Below are 21243 nucleotides of genomic sequence, written 5' to 3' on the forward strand. Positions count from 1 at the left end.
GGAGAGGTTGCTTCTCCCTCTCCCTTTGCCCCTCCCTGCCACTCATGCTTGCTGTCTCTCTCTCAAATAAATGAAATCTTTTTTTTAAAATTTTGCCATGAATATTTTTTAGTATTCTTTATATATGTATACACACAAACACACACACACATAAATACACATAAATTTAGTGTTCGTATATATATTTGTGTGTGTGTGTGTGTGTGTGTGTGTATGCATTTGTTGAATGTATTCCTGGGAGAGGTGTAGCTAGATTACAGGGCATGTGTGTGTCCAACTTTCGTAGATAATGCTAAAAAACTTTCCAAAATAATCATACTAATTGACATAAGGATTTGTATTGTTGAAGAGTTCCAGATGCTCTACATCTTTGCCAATACATGGTATTAACAATTTTTTGTTTTTGTTTTCATATTAACCATACTGACAGGTAGATAGCATATCTCATGGTTTTAATTTTTATTTCCCCAATGACTAATGATGACGGGCATTTCATTCATTTATTGGTCATTTGGACATTCTCTTTTGGGAAGTACCTGCTTAGCTCTTTTACTAATAAACAGATCAGGTTGTCTTTTTTTTTTTTTTTTTTTTTGATATTTAAAATATATTCTGGGGGGCGCCTGGGTGGCTCAGTGGGTTAAGCCTCTGCCTTTGGCTCAGGTCATGATCCCAGGGTCCCGGATCAAGCCCCGCATTAGGCTCTCTGCTCAGCAGGGAGCCTGCTTCCTCCTCTCTCTCTCTCTGCCTGCCTCTCTGCCTACTCATGATCTCTCTCTCTGTCAAATAAATAAAATCTTAAAATATATATATACACTATGGAGTATTATGCCTCCATCAGAAAGGACGAATACCCAACTTTTGTAGCAACATGGACACGACTGGAAGAGATTATGCTGAAATAAGTCAAGCAGAGAGAGTCAATTATCATATGGTTTCACTTATTTGTGGAGCATAACAAATAGCATGGAGGACATGGGGAGATAGAGAGGAGAAGGGAGTTGGGGGGAAATTGGAAGGGGAGGTGAACCATGAGAGACTATGGACTCTGAAAAACAATGAGTGTTTTGAAGGGGCCGGGGGTGGGAGGTCGGGGTGGTGGGTATTACAGAGCGCACGGATTGCATGGAGCACTGGGTGTGGTACAAAAACAATGACTACTGTTATGCTGAAAATAAATTAAAAAAAAAAAAATAGCAGCTTAATATATGTGTGTGTGTGTGTGTGTGTGTATTCTGGATAATCGTTTATCAGATTGAAGTTTTATCACTCTAAAGTCAATAGTTCTTTCTCCCCTTCTGAACAATCCAAGGATCTTAAAACACTTTAACTCTCATTCTCCATTTCCATCTTATGTGATATTACTGATCAGGATTTTAGTTCCACTTTTTTAACCTTCTACATTTGTTATTACTATTATTTTATATGGTATTTTTTTTAAAGATTTTATTTATTCATTTGACAGAGAGAGAGATCACAAGTAGGCAGAGAGGCAGGCAGAGAGAGAGGGGGAAGCAGGTTCCCCGCTGAGCAGAGAGCCCGATGCGGGACTCGATCCCAGGACCCTGAGATCATGACCCGAGCCGAAGGCAGTGGCTTAACCCACTGAGCCACCCAGGCGCCCCTATGGTATTTTTTAAATTACTCACTTGTATACCATTTTCTTTCCTCTTCCATTTCCATTCCTCTAATTTAAAATTATCTGAAATTCATCCTTCAAAAGTTTCTTTAATGAATTTATAGAACTCTTTAGTGAGACAGGTTTGTTTTTGTTTTTGTTTTTACTTTTGATAGTTCTGTTTGATTTACAGTTCTCGGCTGACTGTTATCCTCTCTCAGCACTATTATTTCTATGTCTTATGACTTTTTTTCTTTTGAAGTCTACTGCAAATGTAATTAACAGTCCTTTGTAGGTGATTTGTCTCTGAAGTTTCTAGCCATGATTTCCTCAAATACGACCTCTTCCCTATTGTTTCCTCTTTAGAAACTCCGGTATGTATGTTGGACCTCTTTGCTCTCTGTTTCTTTCTTTCTTTTTTAAAGATTTTATTTATTTATTTGTCAGAGAGAGAGAGAGCACAAGCAGCAGAGTGGCAGGCAAAGGCAGAGAGAGAAGCAGGATCCATGCAGGACTTGATCCCAGGACCCTGGGATCATGACCCCAGCCGAAGGCAGCGGCTTAACTGACTGAGCCACCCAGGCGTCCCTGCTCTCTGTTTCTTAGTCTCTCTTTTACACATTCCATTTCTTTGTCTCTCTGCCATTCTGACTAGTTTTTTCAAATTTAGATTCCAGTTTATCCTTTCTGTGTGGGTCTAGTCTACTCTGTTTAATCCATTCACTAAGTTTTTTTCCATTATTCTCTAGTTTTTCAGCTCTGTTGATCTTCCTTTATAACATCTTGTTTCTCGTGCTTCCAGTTCTATCTTTAAGGATTTTGAACATTGTGAAAAAAACTTATATTCTGTGTCTTAGTTTTCCGTTGTCTGCAGTTCTTAGAGGGAGGTATCAAATTCTGTTCTCTGTTGTTTCTGCTGATTTTTGCTTAATGTGGCTTGTGACTCATGTGCTTTGTAATTTTGAATTAACTTGGCAGAATTTTATCTGTGGAAATAATTAGGCGGTCTGTTTTGAGAGCACCTTTCTCCAGACATAATTTATGTTCCCTTTTTGTGGGGGATCAGGAGTGCTACCAACCTAAGGCCACTTTATGTTATTCTCTTGGCTTAAGACTTTTTGGACCATATTTGTGTGTGTGTGTGTGTGTGTGTGTGTGTGTGTGTATTTTGTGCATCTGTGTGTGGTTGTTTGTTGTTTCGTTTTGTTTTTGTCTCTCTGTGTGTGCGCTTTTTAATTCCGTCTGTTGGTGGTTAGATTTTTTGGTCTGCCTTTTACCTGAGGGTATTACCCTTTAAGATTCTGGATTTATCTGTATGTGTATGGTAGGGGTCTGTAACAACTCCCTGCCTTGTAGGAAGAACTCTCCACCCCCGTAACTTATGACTTGAGGAAAATCTGCTTTCTAATTTAGCAGTTTTTCCTTCACAACATTGAGCTCATCATCTTCAGAAAACCAAGCAACTTTTTTTTTTTTTTTCTGATCTTACTCATCTTAATAAATTGACTATGATTATGATTAGGATTCCTTCATAAATTTTAAGCATTCTAGTTATTTTGGAAATTACTGAAGTAAAAGTATTTCCATGAGTATTTCCTAATAATGGTATGGTCTCTATAATGGCTTTATATTGAGAAAGATTTGCATGTTTAGATTCCTCTTTTGAGTCCTAGCTACAAATCTTTGTTTTTAAACCAATGATGCAAAACACTAAAGCTGCAGCTGGTTGCTGTGTTCTTTCGATACTGAAAACATTGGTCTAGGTGCACTGATTGCTTACTGATTTATCAGGTGCATCTTGACCTTTGTGTCATAGCAAAGGCAAACACTTGTTGAATGCACAATGTCCTTTTTTCCAATTCCTGTAAGAAGGTATTAATGCTTACAGGAATGAACAGATTGGATTAATGTAGTAAATTATCTGCAAAAGCTTTGAAATATATCTTTTTTTTTTTTAAAGCTTTCATTTCTGGGCGTGTAACAAAGGTAATAACTGTTTAAACTTGAATTTGAAGAAGGTAATTTGCTTCTGGCAGAAGGTTTTTCCAAACTCCTTTCTGTAGTTTCCAGGCACATGATTGAAAAATATAGTAGTAAATGTGTATTATCTTATGGCTTCCAGGTTTTTTTTAAGCTTAAAAGTAACTCCAGAAGTACTGGTTTGGGCCTTCTTTCTTCCCTCTCCCTCCTTTTTATTTAAAACACCGTATCATTTATTATATTGGGCCAGCAGGAATCAGTTTAAAGGGGTTGAGAGCTGTTTTAGATTAATGACTTGGCAACTTGGAAATAGCCCACAGGAGTCACAGTCCTGCTTGTCTTGGAGTGAGTTTTAAAAACTCAGCCATTAAGAATTGTTTCCATAAGCTGCCAAATTGAAAGTTGGAGTGAAGAAAAACCTTAGATTGATTCACACACCCCAACATTCTTGTCAGTGTGCTTTATGGGGATCTTGTTATTTGAAGGATGGCATAGTCGACAGGATGAAAAGCTTTGTCGTGACAATCAATAAATAATGCAACTCTGGGTTTACATAGACTTCATATTGCTTTCCTCACAGTTCTCGATTTTTCATTTTCATATAAGGTATTCTCTTTTGTTTCATATTTTTTCAAGTGATAGCCATTTATTACATCCTACCTTTCTATATTGGAAAACCCCTCCTTTTTCTTTTTCCCACTCGTAGGATTGCACAGCAGCCTTTCAGTTAAACAAAATCAGTTGTTCACTTGTTCAGTGTTCCACCCCCTTGAAGTAAGCCACATAGCTCCCTGTGGGCGTGCCAGGCCTTATGCGGCTGCCATAGTTACTTGATCCTCATCTCCTGTCACTCTTGGCTCTTTCAGGATGTCTCTTCATCTGCTTTCTTAGCTCCGCCTTTGCCCTCCTCCACCCAGTTTTTGTACTGCTCTAGTCACCTCCTTTCTCAAAGGCTCAGGAGCAGTTCTCATGAGGTTTTTTGTTGTTGCTGTGTTCCTTTTCTCTAAATAGTCTGAGAAAGTTATTTATACACTGTCTAAAGGTATGTGTTTCACTGAGAAATTCCTACTGCAGGATCAAACCTCTCAGTCTTAACATTTTGCAATAGGTTTGGTTTTTTTTTTCTTCTTTGTCAAGAGCTTAGTATTATAGATGTGAGTTCATGAATATAAAGTACACATGGCTCTTGCCTCCCAGTATAATGTGTTAAACACAGAGAAGATTACTATCTAAAAGAACCTGGCAATCTTTAAAGTCACATAATATAAATAATCCTACTTTGATTTCTCCGTTTTAGGTATTTTTCACTTAGATTGTCACATAGTGTGTGCTGTAACTAATGATCCTCATATTATTCATAAAAATGGAAGATTTGTTCTTTATGTGTACTTTCATGTGGAAACCTGTCTTAAATGTTAACCTTAAGTCATTTTCACATTGATAGTAATCTGATCAAAATGGGTGATCTATTCTTAGAAATTTAGTGTGGCATTCCTTTTATTTTTGTCAGATTAGTCCACAAAAATAACCTTTCTCATATGTATCAACATCTTTCTGAGCCTTGAACTTGAAAATTGAGGTGACTTACACAGTGCTTGTCATTAGTTGTGTTTTTCTTTTTTCTTTCCAGCCCTCCAGTTAAATCTACTGCCCTTGTACTTGATACCCTTAAGGATTTGAGCCCATAGATTAATGGTATATCTGTTCCAGGTTGACTGTTTTTGCATATTCACTTTGGTATTAACCTGTAACATTCGTATTCCTTTTTCCATGAGGATGTGGTGGCAGAACACAGTTAGACTGGCTTCAAAATAATTGGTCTTAATTATTTCTAAATCATGGTTAGTACAGTGTAAGAACAAACATTATTGCAAGAAAGGATATAAGTGGCTTTTGATATTCTTTTCTTAGTGTACAATTGTGTCAGAAGATTAGAATGAAAGCAAGAGCTCATGACACAAAACTGTATGGCTTGCTAGTAGATTGTAGGGTTCCTGTAGTTTAAATTATACAAACCACTGTAGGTTGTTAATTAGTGACAATTTTTATTTCTCTTGTATATTAGTTGCCATTTGTGATACTTTTGTTTAAAATAGAGCCATGTGTTGGAGTCCCAGGGTGGTTCAGTTGGTTAAGCATCCAAACCCTCCATTTCAGCTCAGGTCATAATCTCAGGGTCATGAGATAAAGCCATGTGTTGGCTTAAGATTCTCTCCTCCCTTGGACCTTCCTATTCACTCTTAACGCTCTTTCTAAAAATAAATTTAGAAAATAAAGCCACAGGTGCCTGGGTGGCTCAGTGGGTTAAAGCCTCTGCCTTCAGCTCAGGTCATGATCCCAGAGTCCTGGGATTGAGCCCCACATAGGGCTCTCTGCTCTGCAGGGAGCCTGCTTCCTCCTCCTCTCTTTCTCTCTGCCTACTTGTGATCACTGTCAAATAAATAAATAAAATCTTAAAAAAAAAAAAAAAAAGACACATGTTTTTAAAATAAATAAATAAAGCCACATGTTTAAATACAAGTTTAAGAAGCATATTGTCTATTCATATCTTTCTGCCAGAGTTGTACATCATCCCCCCTCCCCAGACCATTAAAGACCAAACTCACATGTAACTTCCTAGGAACCTTTCAAATTGGCTCTTTCCTCCAAGTCAATAATATGTCTGTTATAACACACTAACACAGTGGGCTAATATAATTGCTTAAGAAGCTATCTCTCCCTTTTTCCTTCTCTGGTCCACAAGTTGCTAGTGTTCTAGGATCAGGGATGATGTTTCATTCATTTCTTTCATTCTCCACTGTATTGTCCTCAGCTGTAGCACATGATAGGTGTTGAATGAATTATTGTCAAAAGAATAAATGAATTTAACCGGAAGTGGAAAGATTTATTGATGAATTGACTTAACCAACTTCAAATTTAAAGGTAAGTTTTTAAAATCTAAAATCATAAATTTGGCACAGAACAAGTTGATACTCTCCAACTAGAGTAATAGTACTTGGGGGCAGAAAGTAGGCCAGTTTTGTGTTTGTTTGTTTGTTTTTTTAAAGATTTTATTTATTTATTTGAGAGCAAGAGAGAGGGCAAGCAGGTAGAGGGGCAGAGGGAGAGGGAGAAAGCAGACTCTCTGCTGAGCAGGGAGCCCGACTCAGGGCTCAGTCCCAGGAACCCAAGATCTTGACTTGAGCCAAAGGCAGATGTCCAACTGACTGAGCCCCCCAGGAGTCCCTCATTTTTGTCTTGATTAAACCTCCTATCATACTACCAGTTTGCCTAAGGGAATGGAAAGGTGGCAAATCTACCAACTCTCCACAGATACTTTCACAAAGGGCAGGTGGAACTGGAGGAGAATATTTCTAAACCTGTCTCCTACCCTGTTTTATGGTAGTATTTGGGAGATTTGGAACTTTGTTTTACAGGACAGGAGGTGTTCTTGTAATGAATAGGGAGCATGTGTTCCAGAGCTTGATCTGAGAGGAGATCGTTAGTCCTTTACATCATGTGATTTGTCAGCTTGGCCACCTACCTATCTTATAGCAGTGTTTGAAGCTAAGTACTTGAAGAAGTTTTTTTGGATGAGAATACTTAAATTTCCAAAGAGTAAGAAAGAAGGCTCTTTTAAATGGGGTAAATTATTTGAAATAAACATTTTTTTCAACTAAAGAGATTTTTTCCCTCATATTTAGAAAAAGCAATTCAAAAATGCCTACATTGGTCCCCCACGTCCTTGGATGGAGCAAATTAAAGCAACAGTAGTATTTTTAACAAATTGCAGAGGCACCTGAATGGCTTATTTGGTTAAGCATCCAACTCTTGATTTCAGCTCGGGTCATGATCTTGAGCCCCGCATTAGGCTCTGTGCTCAGTGCAGTCTTGAGATTACTTTGTTCCTGTGCCCCTCCCTCTGCTCATGCATGTTCTCTCACTCTCTCTCAATAAATAAGTAAATTAATTAAATCTTAAAAAAAAATTGTGTGTGTCATGAATGTCTATGTCATGTGACCATAATGTATTTACATTTACTTGTTTTCTGTTCCTTTTTTTTGGACTTTTCCCCAAAGCAAAAATTATTTGAGAGTGTGTTTTTTAATAGCACATAAATATTTATTCTTCACTTTTTAATGTTTCTTTATCTGCTGTGTAGCCTTTGTATTCCTCTAAGAGGTTGTTAATAAAATGCATTGTTTTTGGTAGTATTGTGCCATGGGAGAGTCAAAGCCACATGCTGTTTTTTCACTTAGTTTGGCAACTTTCAGATACAATACAAGCTCACTACTTTGGTTAATTTTTGTTTTAAATGGGGATCCTGTCAACTTTAGACCTAATGATTTACTGAATTTCTGCATCAGCTTTATTAGGCTTAACTTGCAATCTTTGTGTAGGTTATATTGCATACATTTTTTTTATCCAACAAAAACCCTTATTTTGAACATTAATCATATTTCACTTACTTCCAGCCTTTCCTTTTCTGTAACTGCTTAATCTTTAAATGTTGGATTACCTTTTTTAACAAATAATCATCTATCAGATATTAAATGGGCAAAGGATATTATTCATTTACCATCCATAATATTTTTTGAATTTGCCCTATGCTAGGTGCTGAGGGGCCCTGCCTGCCAGTTGCTCAGCAGCATGTGTGAGAGCTATACTGGCAAACAGAAAATTGTGAGTCAATGTAATGCGTGCTAGGTTGGAGGTAAGCCAGAGGGCTGTGGCACTTGAGGCTTTGAACTTCAACATGGAGGCCTTCCTTCACAAATCCATCTTTGCAAGGGAAGCAAAACCAGGATTTTCCTAAATGGGAAATTACAGAATATAGCCAGATGCCTGCAGACAAGAGTTGAATTTCACCAACTTGGCAGGGCTCTCTTTATCTTCTGAAGCATGAACACCATGGTTGGCATTTTTATCAAGGAGTTACCCATGTTGTATTTATTACTTCTGAGAACAGTTGGTTTGGTGGGGGGAAGCCGGAAGAGTAAGAACTATGATTTTGCACTGCTGCAGTTCTAGGGCCATCTCTGACTTAGGTTTCATAACTCTAGGATGGCAGACTGTTCCATGGAGTTGAGTCCTACATAAAACTCACATTCCTCTTAATTGTTTCAGCTTTGGTGTTTGTGTTTTTGTTTTTGTTTTTTCTTTCCCAGGCCTTTTTTCTCCCCTTGAGTTTTGCTCCCTCAGCTGAATCTCTTGTGCTACTTCGTTGTCCCTCCCCTTTCTGGGTTCTCTTAAACCCAGAGCCTGCCCACACCTTTATAAAATTGGCCTATTATGAAAATCACGTGTAATGAAAAATCACTTCTCTACTTTATCTCCATTGCCAGGAGTTGTGTGACCTTACATGCTTAACCTCTTGGAGCCTCCATTTTCTCATCTATAAAAGGAATCTTACAGTACTGCCTGATGGAGTTGTTGTGGGTGGTACACAGGATAGGTATTTAAAACACATAGTGGTTTGAATTATTCCAGTGGCACTCTAACGGCTTGGCAGGAGTTACTTCTCCAAGAACACAAGAATTTGCACATAGTTGACTTTTTAAAAATTTTTTTAGAATTATTTATTTTAAATTTTATTTTACTTTTTTTCAGTGTTCCAAAATTCATATTTATTTTTTATTTGACAGAGGGAGAGAGAGAGAGAGAGAGAGACGTTGAGAACAGGAACACAAGCAGCAGGGGGAGTGGGAGAGGGAGAAGGAGAAGCAGACTTCCTGATGAGCAGGGAGCCCAACGCAGAGCTCTATTCCAGAACCATGGGATCATAACCTGAGCTGAAGGCAGACACCCAGGCAACCCAACTTTTAGTCTCTTTAATTTCATGCCCTGTGATCCTTTCCCTTCCCCCCACTTTTCTGGCACTTTGCTTTCCTTTTTGGTAATTGTTTAGATTTAGTGGGGTTTTTTGTTGTTGTTGTTGTTTTTGCTACTTTGATCATAACTGAGTGGCCATCACTCAGGCATATCCATCAGCAGCACTTACAGACAGTTTCCATGTGCTATGCATTGGAATACAAAGATGCTCCCATTTAAATAAGGGAAACTAATGGAAGCAGCCATCTGGTGTGAGTTCTGTAATGCTGTTATTTAAAGCATAATGGAAACACAGGATGAAGAAGCTTTAATTTTGTCCTGAGTAGATTAGGAAAGTAGGTTAGATTTTAACTTGGCCTTGAATTCTCACTTGGTGGTTAAAAGGAAGATCACGCTAGGCAAAGGGAGCTCTTTATACAAAGACTGGTAGAGATATAAGTGTATTTGGTGTGAGTAGTCACCACAAAGTTAAAAGTCTATGTTTCCCTCCCCCACCACTCCAATTCTGTCATAGTAAAAAAGCAAGGAGAAAACAAATAGACTTTTTTTTTTTTCTGGACATGAAAGATTGCTTGCCTGTGGAGTGAATAAAGAGTTATGCTTTATTTGCTATTTTTATTTTGAGTATGTGAAATGAGAGCAAACATAGTTTTGAAGCACAAAAGCTTCAAAGCAGTATGTGAATGGGCATATGCTTGAACTATGCCCAGAACTGTTGATTTTGCTTCCACTTCTTGCGTTTCCTTCTTTTGATCACTTACTACAAGCCAGGCACTTTACAAAGGTTATCTCTTTTAAGCCGTAGAACTTTTATGAATTAAGATTTTTCTTGTTTTATATAAGACAAAACTAAGACTCAAAGGGAGTATAAAAAACCAAAACCAAGGAACTTTCTTAAGATGTATAGCCTGTAAGTGACAGCTCTTCCTCTGAGCCAGCATTCTCTCCCAAGCTTCTGTTCTGCTCATCCTAAAGCCAAGTGTAGAGCTGCTGCCTAAGAACCTGAGTCTGGTCCCAACCAATAAATCACTGACCAGCTGGCTGAATGGTACAGGCAGCCAAAACTTCTGAAGTTTTGCTTCCTTCACCTAAGAGGTGGAGTAATTGAGTCTACATTGGAGCAGATGAGTCTACACTTTCTTTTAACTTTATAATTTCTTCTTAGGCTCCTTCCATCTGTTTCATTCATGCCTCATCACTTTATACAACCAAGTTATATGACGTAGTGGGGAATGTTGTAACGCAGAAGTTGCAAAGGCATGACTATTTAGAGTTGTTTAAAATCACCTTTTTTAAAAAAACATTTATTTATTTTAGAAAGAGAGCATATGGGGGGGTGGACTGCAGAGGGACGGGGAGTGAGAGAGTCTCAAGCAGGCTCCCTGCTGATCGCTGATCACGGGACCTGTTGTAAGGGCTTGATATCATGACCTAAGCTGAAATCAGAATTTGGATGCTTAGTTGACTGAGCCACCCAAGCGCCCCTAAAGTCACTTTAAAATCAAAGTAATGATTGCCTCTGAGGAAATGAAAGAGGGGATTGTCTGGGGAGAGGCGTGAGGGAACTTTCTGTGGTGAAGAAAATGTTCTGTATTTTTTTTTTTTAAGATTTTATTTATTTGACAGAGATCACAATTAGGCAGAGGCAGGTAGAGATGGGGGGGAAGCAGGCTCCCTGCTGAGCAGAGAGCCCGATGCGGGATGATCGCTGGGATCATGACCTGAGCCAAAGGCAGAGGCTTTAACCCACTGAGCCACCCAGGCGCCCCTGTTCTTTATTTTGATAGGCGTTTGTACAAGTATAAACTTAAATTTCTCCATTTCTTTGTATGTAAATTTTGTATCAAAAGAAAAAAGCCATAAGCAAGTATTGAACTCTGGGTAATGATAAGCATGCTGAAGTATTGGGGAATGTATATGGATGTCTGTCACTTCAAAATGTACCAAAAATAACATAGATTAATGAATGGATAGAGGAATGGGTAGATGAGGTATGTGATAAAATAAGTATAGTAGAGTGTTAATGGTAAAATCTAGACAGAGCTTGTGTAGTGCTTATTCATATTCTTTCAAATTTGCTATAAATTTGAAAATCTAAATAAAATAACATAAAATACTAAAATATTGTCAGAATGGGGAAATCACTTTTAAAATGAGTCAACAGGGGCGCCTGTGTGGCTAAGTGGGTTAAACCTCTGCCTTCGGCTTGGGTCATGATCTCGGGGTCCTGGGATCGAGCCCCATATTGGGCTCTCTGCTCAGCAGGGAGCCTGCTTCCCCTCCCTCCCTGCCCCCCCCCCCACTTGTGATGTCTCTCTCTGTCAAATGTGTAAATAAAATCTTGAAATAAAATGAGTCAACAGTTTCGTATCAGTAGTCCCCTCCTCACTTGAAGAGTCTTTTTTTTACACCACCGCAGGCTCTAGTTGGACTACCATGAATTTAACCTGATTTAAACAGCTCAGAGAGACCTTTTCTTTCCTTTGCTGATCCTGTAGATGGGGAGGTTCCTTCCCATAGACATTTCAGGTTAGTCTTAATGTCCCACAGAGCTGAAGCTTGCCAAACAAAGCTCTTCTCCTTGGTTCTCTGAGTCATTAATAGTTATACCATATTTCTAGAATTTTTTTTAAGATTTTATTTATTTGACAGAGATCACAAGTAGGCAGAGAGGCAGGCAGAGAGAGAGAGAGAGAGAGAGAGAGGAGGAAACAGGCTCCCTGCCGAGCAGAGAGCCCGACTCGGGGCTCGATCCCAGAACCCTGGGATCATGACTGGAGCAGAGGCTTTAACCCAGTGAGCCACCCATGCGCCCCATATTTCTAGAATTTAATGTCACCACAGCCAAAGATTAATTAAACTTTTCTTTCCCTCCCTCTCCCACAATAGAAATATTGTTAATCTGGTGATGTTTGTTAAAGGAAAACCCCCTTTTTTTTTTGGTTTCGTGCTTTATTTTCAGTCAACCACAAGTTTGAGTTGCCTTGTGTTTTATTCTTTAACAAATGACATTTCGTGCTTTCCCAGCACTTTAGTTGGAGACAACTTCTCATTGTGCTGGTTTGAGTTCTGGCACTTGAGAGCATCTTCATTCTGAAGCTCAGGCCAGGGTGTCCCTCTCGTATTTGAAGCAGAGTGCTTATCTTCTCCATTGCTTAAGCCTCAGCACCTGGTGGTGCCCCAGATGAGTGTCTCATCCAAGTTCTTAAAAATGTGTGGGTATGAAGAGTATGTGAACTCCTGTGCAGCAAAAGTGGAGGGGAGAGCTCTTAGAACAATGAGTTCAATCATGGGGATACCTAATTTCATATTAAAAAAAAACCAGTAACATAGGTAAAATGTGTTTTGAATTATTTCCTTTTAAAAATGTCCTCTTTCTCTTTTCTAACTTTAATAACTGTTTGTTACAAGTCACTTTACATACTGAAAACACTCATTGTTTTACAATACTGTGTGTTTGAAAATATAACAAAATGGCATTTAAATGAAACAAATACTTGAAATACAATTGGAGTTGAAGGGTAGAGGGAGGGAGATCAGGACACATTCTGAGTTGTGCGGAACCCGTACTTTAATTAATTGTTAAGCCTCTGGCATTCAGTAGACAGTGTTTGTATTTAAAATCCACAAAACTGGTACGGAAAGGGAAGGAGAAATTTAACTGCTTGAGAGTTACCCTAGAAGAGGGGATCAGTAAATTTACATGAATCCCTGTAACAGGTCGGTATACCTGGGTGCCAAATAATGCCTGAACTGACCAAGAAAAGCTTGCTTTTCCTCATCACTGTGGTGAAAGCATTGGTTCTCAACAACTTTCACGTTCACGAGGATTTTTTATAAAAGGGACTCCCTGCACATTGGGCAAGCAACTGTAGTCCAAAAAGTATTGGCTGAATTTAACATACCGGGGGCATGTGGATTCCTAAGAATGTCACACCTTGTCTATGCCAATAAGTCAGAGTATCTATTCATGATACTAAATCTGATATCATTGGCAGATTTTCCCTTTATTGGAAGGATAATAGTCATAAGGGAGACTGTTTTTTCATCTATTTTGCTCTCTGATTGAGGTGTTTTTATGACTTTTTTTTTTTTTTTTTTAAGCTATGAAATAATACTGGCAAGTCCCAAGAAAACTAGATCTGGATTTCATTTTGTCTTTTCAACTCTGTGTGATCTTGTGCACATTCCTGACATGTTACAAACAGCTTGTGTCTCTGAATGTGCAGTATCAATTTTCAGTGGTGAAAGCCCCAAAAGGAAACAGACTGATTCTTCCATGCACAAACAGCTGGGCAGTTGTGGATGGAATTAATTGCTGATATATATTGGCTGTGTTTTTCTTCTCTTGTCATTTCCTTTGCAGCTGTGAAAGTGAAGTTTGACTTGAAAACAGACATTTCCAGCAGTGCAAATCCAAAAAGTATCAAAATGGGATTCTTCAAATATATCTGAATGCTACCTTTGAGTTCAGTTTGGGGGTGAGATAGAGAAGAGCAAGGGATAGCAGGCAATGCGTACTTACATATATGGTTGAAAATAAACAGGCACATGGACTTTGAGAAGTATTTTTGAAGGGGTTAGTTTAGTTTATGGTAAAGGGGACCTCATATGCAACAAAAGGCTAGATCAGCAAGCACCCCTTCCAGGATACTATCCTGGAAGAAGTTGTTACAGGCTACCTCTGAAAATATTGTGGGGTGGTGGGGGGAGAGGAGGAAAACAAAATGTTCAGTACGCAGACTGATGTATTGTTCCAATGTAAGGAAGTAGCAGTTGGCGCGCAGGGTAATGTGACAGCATGTATCATTAAAAATAATATTTTTCTGGTCTTTTCCAAAAGCCTTTCCTTTGTTCTGAATTCAGTGTAAATGATTATATAGCTTATTTTTTATATGCATGGATATTTTACTGAAAAGAAACTATTTTTTATTCCATGTGTTATAGTTCAGTTAAAACTGTTGGTTGTTTGTCTGAATATGCATATACAGGAAGTAGTATTGATTAAAATCACTTTGAACAATTACCAGATGTTTGGTAACAGTTTCAGTAACTGATAAATTATTTTAGACACCAAGTTTTTTAGGCAGTATGGGTACATGTTACAGAATATCTTATTTGGAAATAAATCAGAAAAAATTAAAAATCAAAACTCTATGAAACTATTTGAAAAAACAAATGCCTATAAAATTTTTAAAAGTTTGCTATGCATATTAGTGATTTCCACCAAAATAATTCTCCCTTTTATGTATTTTAATACTCTACCTAAAACGAGTTTATCAATCAAATTCTTTTTTTTTTTTTAAGGCAACTTCTGCTCTAGTTAGTTGATAAGAGAATGTTTGTATTGTTTCTGCATTACCCGAAGAACTAGAGTATTGATAGAGAAGGGTAGGTAATACGTTCATGATTGGATCCCCTGCTTTGGCCAGATAGTCCAAAAGTAAAGTTATAGAGTGAGCAGTATTGCCAACAACTTGAGATAGGCAGAAGCTGCTGTTGCTAAACTTAGAAGTTGGCATGGCTGGACTTCCTTTTTAGTAGTGCACTTCCACCTCCCATTCTGCTGGTTGAGCTGGGTGATCTACCTTATATTTTATCTTTACTTTCTTCACAAAAAAGAAATGAGCCCATATTTTATTTCACAGCAGGAAAGCAGATCTTCAAACATGAACTTCCCTCCCCTCCCCCATTTCTTTAAGGAGGATTAACCAATTAGTTTTGACTCTGAGGCCCTGAAAATTGTTGTGGCAGTATTAACGTGCAGTCGCTGTCACTGAAGTCTGCTTTGGGTGTGTTGTTTCCCCCAGAGTGGGCTCCACCCTTGCTCTAACCGCACGGAGTGTGGATATCTCACTGTTTAAAACAAAGTTCATTTTTAGGGCAGCATTGCATCAGAATTGCCACACAAAAACCAGCTTAAGAAATTACAGCAACTTCAATTTTTTTTGTAAGTAATGGATTGTCTGTTGTAAAACTGATAACGCACAGCTTAGGGGAAACATAGATAAGATAGATGGCTAGTTTTGTGCTAGCTGCGAGTAATGTGCAGTGTTCTTGGGAAGGAGCCTGTAGCTTTATCACTCAACTAAATTTTTTCCTGTTAGTTCACTTGTTTGCTTTTTTGTTTTTGTTCCTTAAACAGTTTACTGGACTGTTGTTTTTAATTGTTTGGGGGATGACAGTGACTATTTAAACTAAGGAAAATACTGGTAGTTTCTCAAATGTGCTAATTACTTAACATAAAAATGTTTGAAGTAGTGTTTTGCACTGAATTTATTGGACCCATTAACAGCATAATCTGGCAATACTGTATTTCGAGACATCGTAGCATGAACTTTGTGTGTAAGAGTGGGTTCATTGAAATAAAAAAAGGCAGCATCTAAAGAGCCTTTATTTCTGTTATAATGATGCTTTGTCCTGCTGCTGTTGGGTATTTGTCAGAAGAGTTGGGGAAGGCTGCAGCCCAAAGTTCTGTTCCATGCCTTGTCTGTGCCTCTGTGTTCCTCCAGAGTTTGTGACGTGAGTGGTAAGTTGAACTGTGGGAGAATTGAGTTATTCAGTGAGGTCCACATTCAGCAATTTTTTCTTTGCAAATGGATCTTTTTTCCCCCCTCACATATTGGGGTTTTTTTTAATAACTATGTTTTAAATGCCTGTGAAGTGTTTAGTTATGCACTGACCAGAGTAGACATGTTGAGAGAGAGGCTGTGCTCTGTGATCTCTTCTGTACTATTGTCTTCCTCTTGTGCATGTTCATCGTGTACCCTTGTGGAACAGACACACCCATTCAGTATAAGCAAGTTGAGCCACTTCAGTTGAAATCAAAGCTGAATGTTGAAAATGGCAGATTTTCATAAAGCGTGCAGGAGTGACATTGTGTCATCCTTTTTGGACTTAGACTTGTGAGCATTTCCTTGTTTAGCTTCCTCTTTGAAACTTGGTAATAATTGTGTTTAGCCGTTTTCAAACATCACAAGGATGTAAGAATAAAGTGGATGCTTAGTACTATCAGATAAAAGCACTAGCCTGGGAATCAAGGCTATTACGTTGGACACTGGTTTCTTTACTTGTAAACTTGGAAATTTGGGTTAGCTGTCTAAGATCTTTTCCAGCTGAGAATACCCAAATTCTCTTTGTAAAGACACATGCCTATTCCAAAAATGCTAAAGGGGATGTATTGAAATTGAGGGGAAAAAATATTTAGATGTTAACCCAGAATCATTCTTTTAAAGGACATGAAAGCTAAAGCTTTACTTTAAATAAACTGTGTATATCAGAAATTTTAGAAGTTTACTCCTTGATTCTGTTCTGAAAAGAGTTCACTAATCATCACCTCAACAAGAAAATAAATTTTCAAGTTGTGTTTTGCATCCCTACCCAATATATAAACCACATACATGCCACTTAATTTCTGAAATAAGTTTCCCTTATGGCACAGAAAATACTCTGTTTTTGGTTCTTTTTCATTTTTAAAATGTTGGTTTCAATCTACTGAGCTAGATGATCTTTGCTGTCTTCTTTGAACTCTAGGAGAATACACTTACTCTTAGATGTTTTTATAGTTGCTCCAGAGAAAAACTTGCCAACCACTTTGTTGTTAAATACTGAAATCAGGAAATTTTCTAAATAGATTTTATTTGGAACCTTATAGAATGTTAGTAGTTCATACCTCCAGTAATACTCTTATTTAAAAAAAAAAATCACTAAAAAATCTGAGGCGCCTGGGTGGCTTGCTCAGTTAAGTGTCTGACTCTTGATTTCAGCTCAGGTCTTGATCTCAAGGTTGTGAGATCAAGCCTCATGTCAGGGTCGATCTCAAGGTTGTGAGATCGAGCCTCATGTCAGGCTCACATGCTGGGTGTGGAGCCTGCTAAAGAATTTCTCCCTCTCCCTCTGCCACCCCTCTCTAAAATAAGCAAACAAATAAACAAACTGATTTTTTTTCTTTTAATAATTATATAAGGAAAGAGGAGTGAATTTTTTTTCACCAAGCTCTATATAGCTGCCTTCAAATTTTATTCCAGTATACAAGATGTACGACAAAATGTCCCTTTCCAGTCCTAATCCCTGAGCCTCAATCCCTAGGGGGCAGTTTCTTCTCTGTTTTTCAAAAAAATATCCATGAATGAGTGCACCTTTTTTTTTTTTAAACCAAATTAAATTATACCATGCACACTGTTGTGTATCTACCCCATTCTTCTTCTTCTTCTTTTTTTTTTTTAATTAATTAATTATTTATTTGACAGACAGAGATCACAAGTAAGCAGAGAGGCAGGCAGAGAGAGAGAGAGATGGAAGCAGGCTCCCTGCAGAGCAGAGAGCCCGATGTGGGGCTCGATCCCAGGACTCTGGGATCATGACCTGAGCTGAAGGCAGAGGCTTTAACCCACTGAGCCACCCAGGTGCCCCTCTACCCCATTCTTCTTCTTCTTCTTCTTCTTTTTTAATTTTATTTATTTATTTGAGAGAGATCACAAGTAGGCAGAGAGGCTACCCCATTCTTCTTAATAGCTGTATATTACTTCAGTGTATGGATGGATGTACTATAATGTATTCATTCATCCTTTGATATCTGGATTATTTCCAAATTGTTCCTTTCTCCCCATCAGATATACTTAATTGGTCTTCTCTCCTATCTCCATTTTGGGGGCAGTACACAGGTGCTAAAAGGAGTAATAGTGCTGTGCAGACTCATCATTTTCTCCTCCTGTGGGTAGAACGCCAAGGGTAGGCCTACTGACCCAGCCATTCATGAGTGAGTAAGAACTGCCCTGGGAGTCATTTTTCAGCAGGTTAATGAAATAACATTGGGTTCAAAGTCTGATAACTTGAGTGTAAGGTTGTGGGCAGGTCAGTTAACCTCCTTGATCTTCTGTTTTGCCACCTATAAAATGAGAGGTTAAAATAGATGAGTTTTAATGCCCTTTCCAACTGTAGTATCTATGTATTTTTTTGTTGAAGTATCTACGTAGATACATAGTAGATACGTAGTATCTGTGTATTTTTTTGTTGAAGCTGTCAATGACAGCTGTCCTGAAAGCAGAATGGTAAAGAACTTCATAGTTTGATTTGTATAATAACAACAAGGAAGGTAAAAAGAGGGGTGCCTGGTTTGATTTAAGGTGTATAACGCAGTTTCTGTTATTTAAATTGAAAGCATCTTTTGTGTATATTGTGTGATGTGTAATTTATTTGACCTACCATTTGGGCTAAACTTTTTTAAAGTATAAGACGGTAAAAAAGAAAAGTTGAATATTATATTTTATATAAACTTTACTTTTCTAGAAAGTCCATTTCAAAAGTATAAAACCATTCCAGAGAAAAGCAGATCCTTTTACCAAGCTGGAATTCTTGAGGAGAAGATTCTGAGTGAGGTGATGTTTGTTTTTAAAATGGATCCTTATAATTTTCAATGAATCCAGCCATTCAAGGCTAATCCTCCGGGCTTTGCAACTTGGCATCATCTCCCTTGTTTAAATTGTTTTCACATTCTAGTCCTCTAATCCATCTCCTTGTTTCATTGAATGCTAAAATTGATATTGCTTGACATAGCTAAAGTTGTCTGATTAGGTGCTGAGGAAGCAGCTTAGAGGTGAACTGTACACTATATCCTGCCAGCAAAGTTACCAAGTTACACAGCAAAGTTATAAAGTAATAGAAGCAGGAATTTTTGCTGCATCACACATGAGATGTTTAGGATTGCCTGTTTCACAATTTTAGTCTTGCAGTTCTGTCAAATGACAGCTGTCCTGAAAGCAGAATGGTAAAGAACTTCATTGTTTGATTTGTATAATAACAACAAGGAAGGTAAAAAGAGGGGTGCCTGGGTGGCTCAGTGGGGTAAGCATCTGCCTTCTATCTCAGGTCATGATCTTAAGGTCCTGGGATCTAGCCCCGCATTGCATCATTGGGCTCTCTGCTCAGCAGGGGGCCTGCTCCCCCACCCCCACCCCACACCGCCTGCTTCTCTGTCTACTTGGGATCTCTCTCTCTGTCAAATAAATAAAATCTTTAAAAAATAAATAAATAAAAATATATTTTCTCACCTTGGAGGTAGGAGTCTGTGTGTGTTCATATCCTGGTTTAGCCTATGTTCATGGCAGAAAACTTGATACACCTTGAATAAGTATGCTTCTCTAAAACCTGAGATGTTATTTATTAATCTCAGCAATGCTGCATGATTACTACCGTTATTCTGTGTTAAATTTCATATCAGTCATTTGAGAGATGGTTCCGTTTAGCAGAATGTATTGAGGACCATCTAGGAACCAAGCAGTGCATTAAACAGTGGAAGTACCTAAATGATAGAGACAGTCTCACTGGAATCTGTTAAAATGACAACTACTCCTATTTCTTCTATTGATAAAATTTTCTAATATTCACTGGTAAGAGGATTAGGGCAGAGAAAGTTCTTCAAATTTTGAGTCTGTGAAAATAGATAAAAGCAAGGTATATTTTAACTATTTAAAAAGGTTTTATTTTCTTGTTAGGACAGTGTCAGTTACTGTGGGGACACACTCTTCTGTGTGGATCCGCTCGTGACATCAGTTTTTCACGAATGAGATTCTAAATTGTGGTTGGATTAATTGAGCCTTAATTTTTGCCTATTCACATGTATCTGACATATAAAAACTTGTTAAAATTATCGTACCTCATGTATTATGACTTAATCTTTTGCTTGTATGACACTAACCTTTGAAAATGGTCACAATATGTCTTGAGGACACATCCTGATATCTTCTTTGTCAAGTTACCTCATCCATTGTGACATTTATGACTAAGGAAATTCTCTGTAGTTAGAAATATACAGGATACTGCTGTCTACAGGATGTTGAACAGCTTTGTCTAAAACATTTGCAGTCATTTTAGAAAAACAATCCTAGGATAGCAAAATCAGTCCAATAGATTATGGTTTGAGCTGAGGCATAAATCCATTTTAAGAGTGTGTGAGTGTGTGTGTGTGTGTGTGTGTGTGTGTGTGTGTGTGTGTAAAAGAGACAGAGAAGAAAAAGTCGAATCATTACTCCATTATGCAATCCTAGAAGGGACTGCTATGTCTTCTTTGGAGCCCAGCTTTTGGCGGGGGTCCTGTGACACACAGTGGGAATTCACTTCCTAGCAGGAAACGTTGTTTTTCAATGTATTATCTTGTTGAGACAACCACAGTGAACAATAGGCTATTAATGTATTAGAACAACAAGTGTCATAACTAAGCCAATATTTGCTTTGTTTTGAGTGTTACCCTAAAAAAAAAACCTTTGGCCAGGCTTCAGAATACATTGACCATCAGTAACTGCTGGGCATAAAAGTCATAACAGTTAAAAAGAACAAGGAAGAAAAAAATGTGTTAACAGCAGTGATGAACTTTTTGCAGATTTACTGCACAGGAAGTAAATCTGATGATTTAATTAACTAAATTAATTAAAGGTGGTTTCAAATACATCTTTCAGGTATGAAAAATGGCCACTTAAAGGTCTGTTTTGAGTTTGGAAGCTACACCAGGAATTTAATATTTAAAAAAAAAAATAGGAGCCTCAAACTCAGGGTCTTCTAGGAAATATCATATGCTCTTATGACATACATCACATTCAATTTTGGATATTTGTATGTAAAATAATTTTATAATACTTCTTATTTGAGGCCTGTCTACTTTTTCAAAGCTGTTCCTTTCATAATGATTAGGAAGAAGGAAACTCCTTCAGGGGATGGGCAGTTAATATCAAGTCACCACTACAATTATGTGATAGTAATATAATAAAACTTCAGAACTAGAAGGTAAACCTAGAAGTCATATGGTCAGACTGTCACCTCATTTTATACATAAAGCACTT

The 21243-nt window shown here is 37.9% G+C and overlaps 1 protein-coding gene across 6 annotated transcripts in view; it reads left to right on the forward strand.

Moving 5' to 3' along the window:
• ADD3 (adducin 3) overlaps positions 1–21243 on the forward strand; it is a 125060-nt gene that overhangs the window by 57130 nt on the left and 46687 nt on the right. Inside the window, exon 1 of one of the 6 annotated variants that reach the window (XM_032314077.1) lies at positions 15257–15359. The exons of the other annotated variants lie outside the window; for them this stretch is intronic. The gene's annotated coding sequence lies outside the window, so the exon portion shown is untranslated. Of the gene's footprint in view, positions 1–15256; positions 15360–21243 lie in introns of those variants that run through there. 6 annotated transcript variants of the gene reach the window in all.

Source organism: Mustela erminea, chromosome 14 (genome assembly GCF_009829155.1).
Source record: "Mustela erminea isolate mMusErm1 chromosome 14, mMusErm1.Pri, whole genome shotgun sequence".
Classification (NCBI taxonomy): Eukaryota; Metazoa; Chordata; class Mammalia; order Carnivora; family Mustelidae; genus Mustela; species Mustela erminea.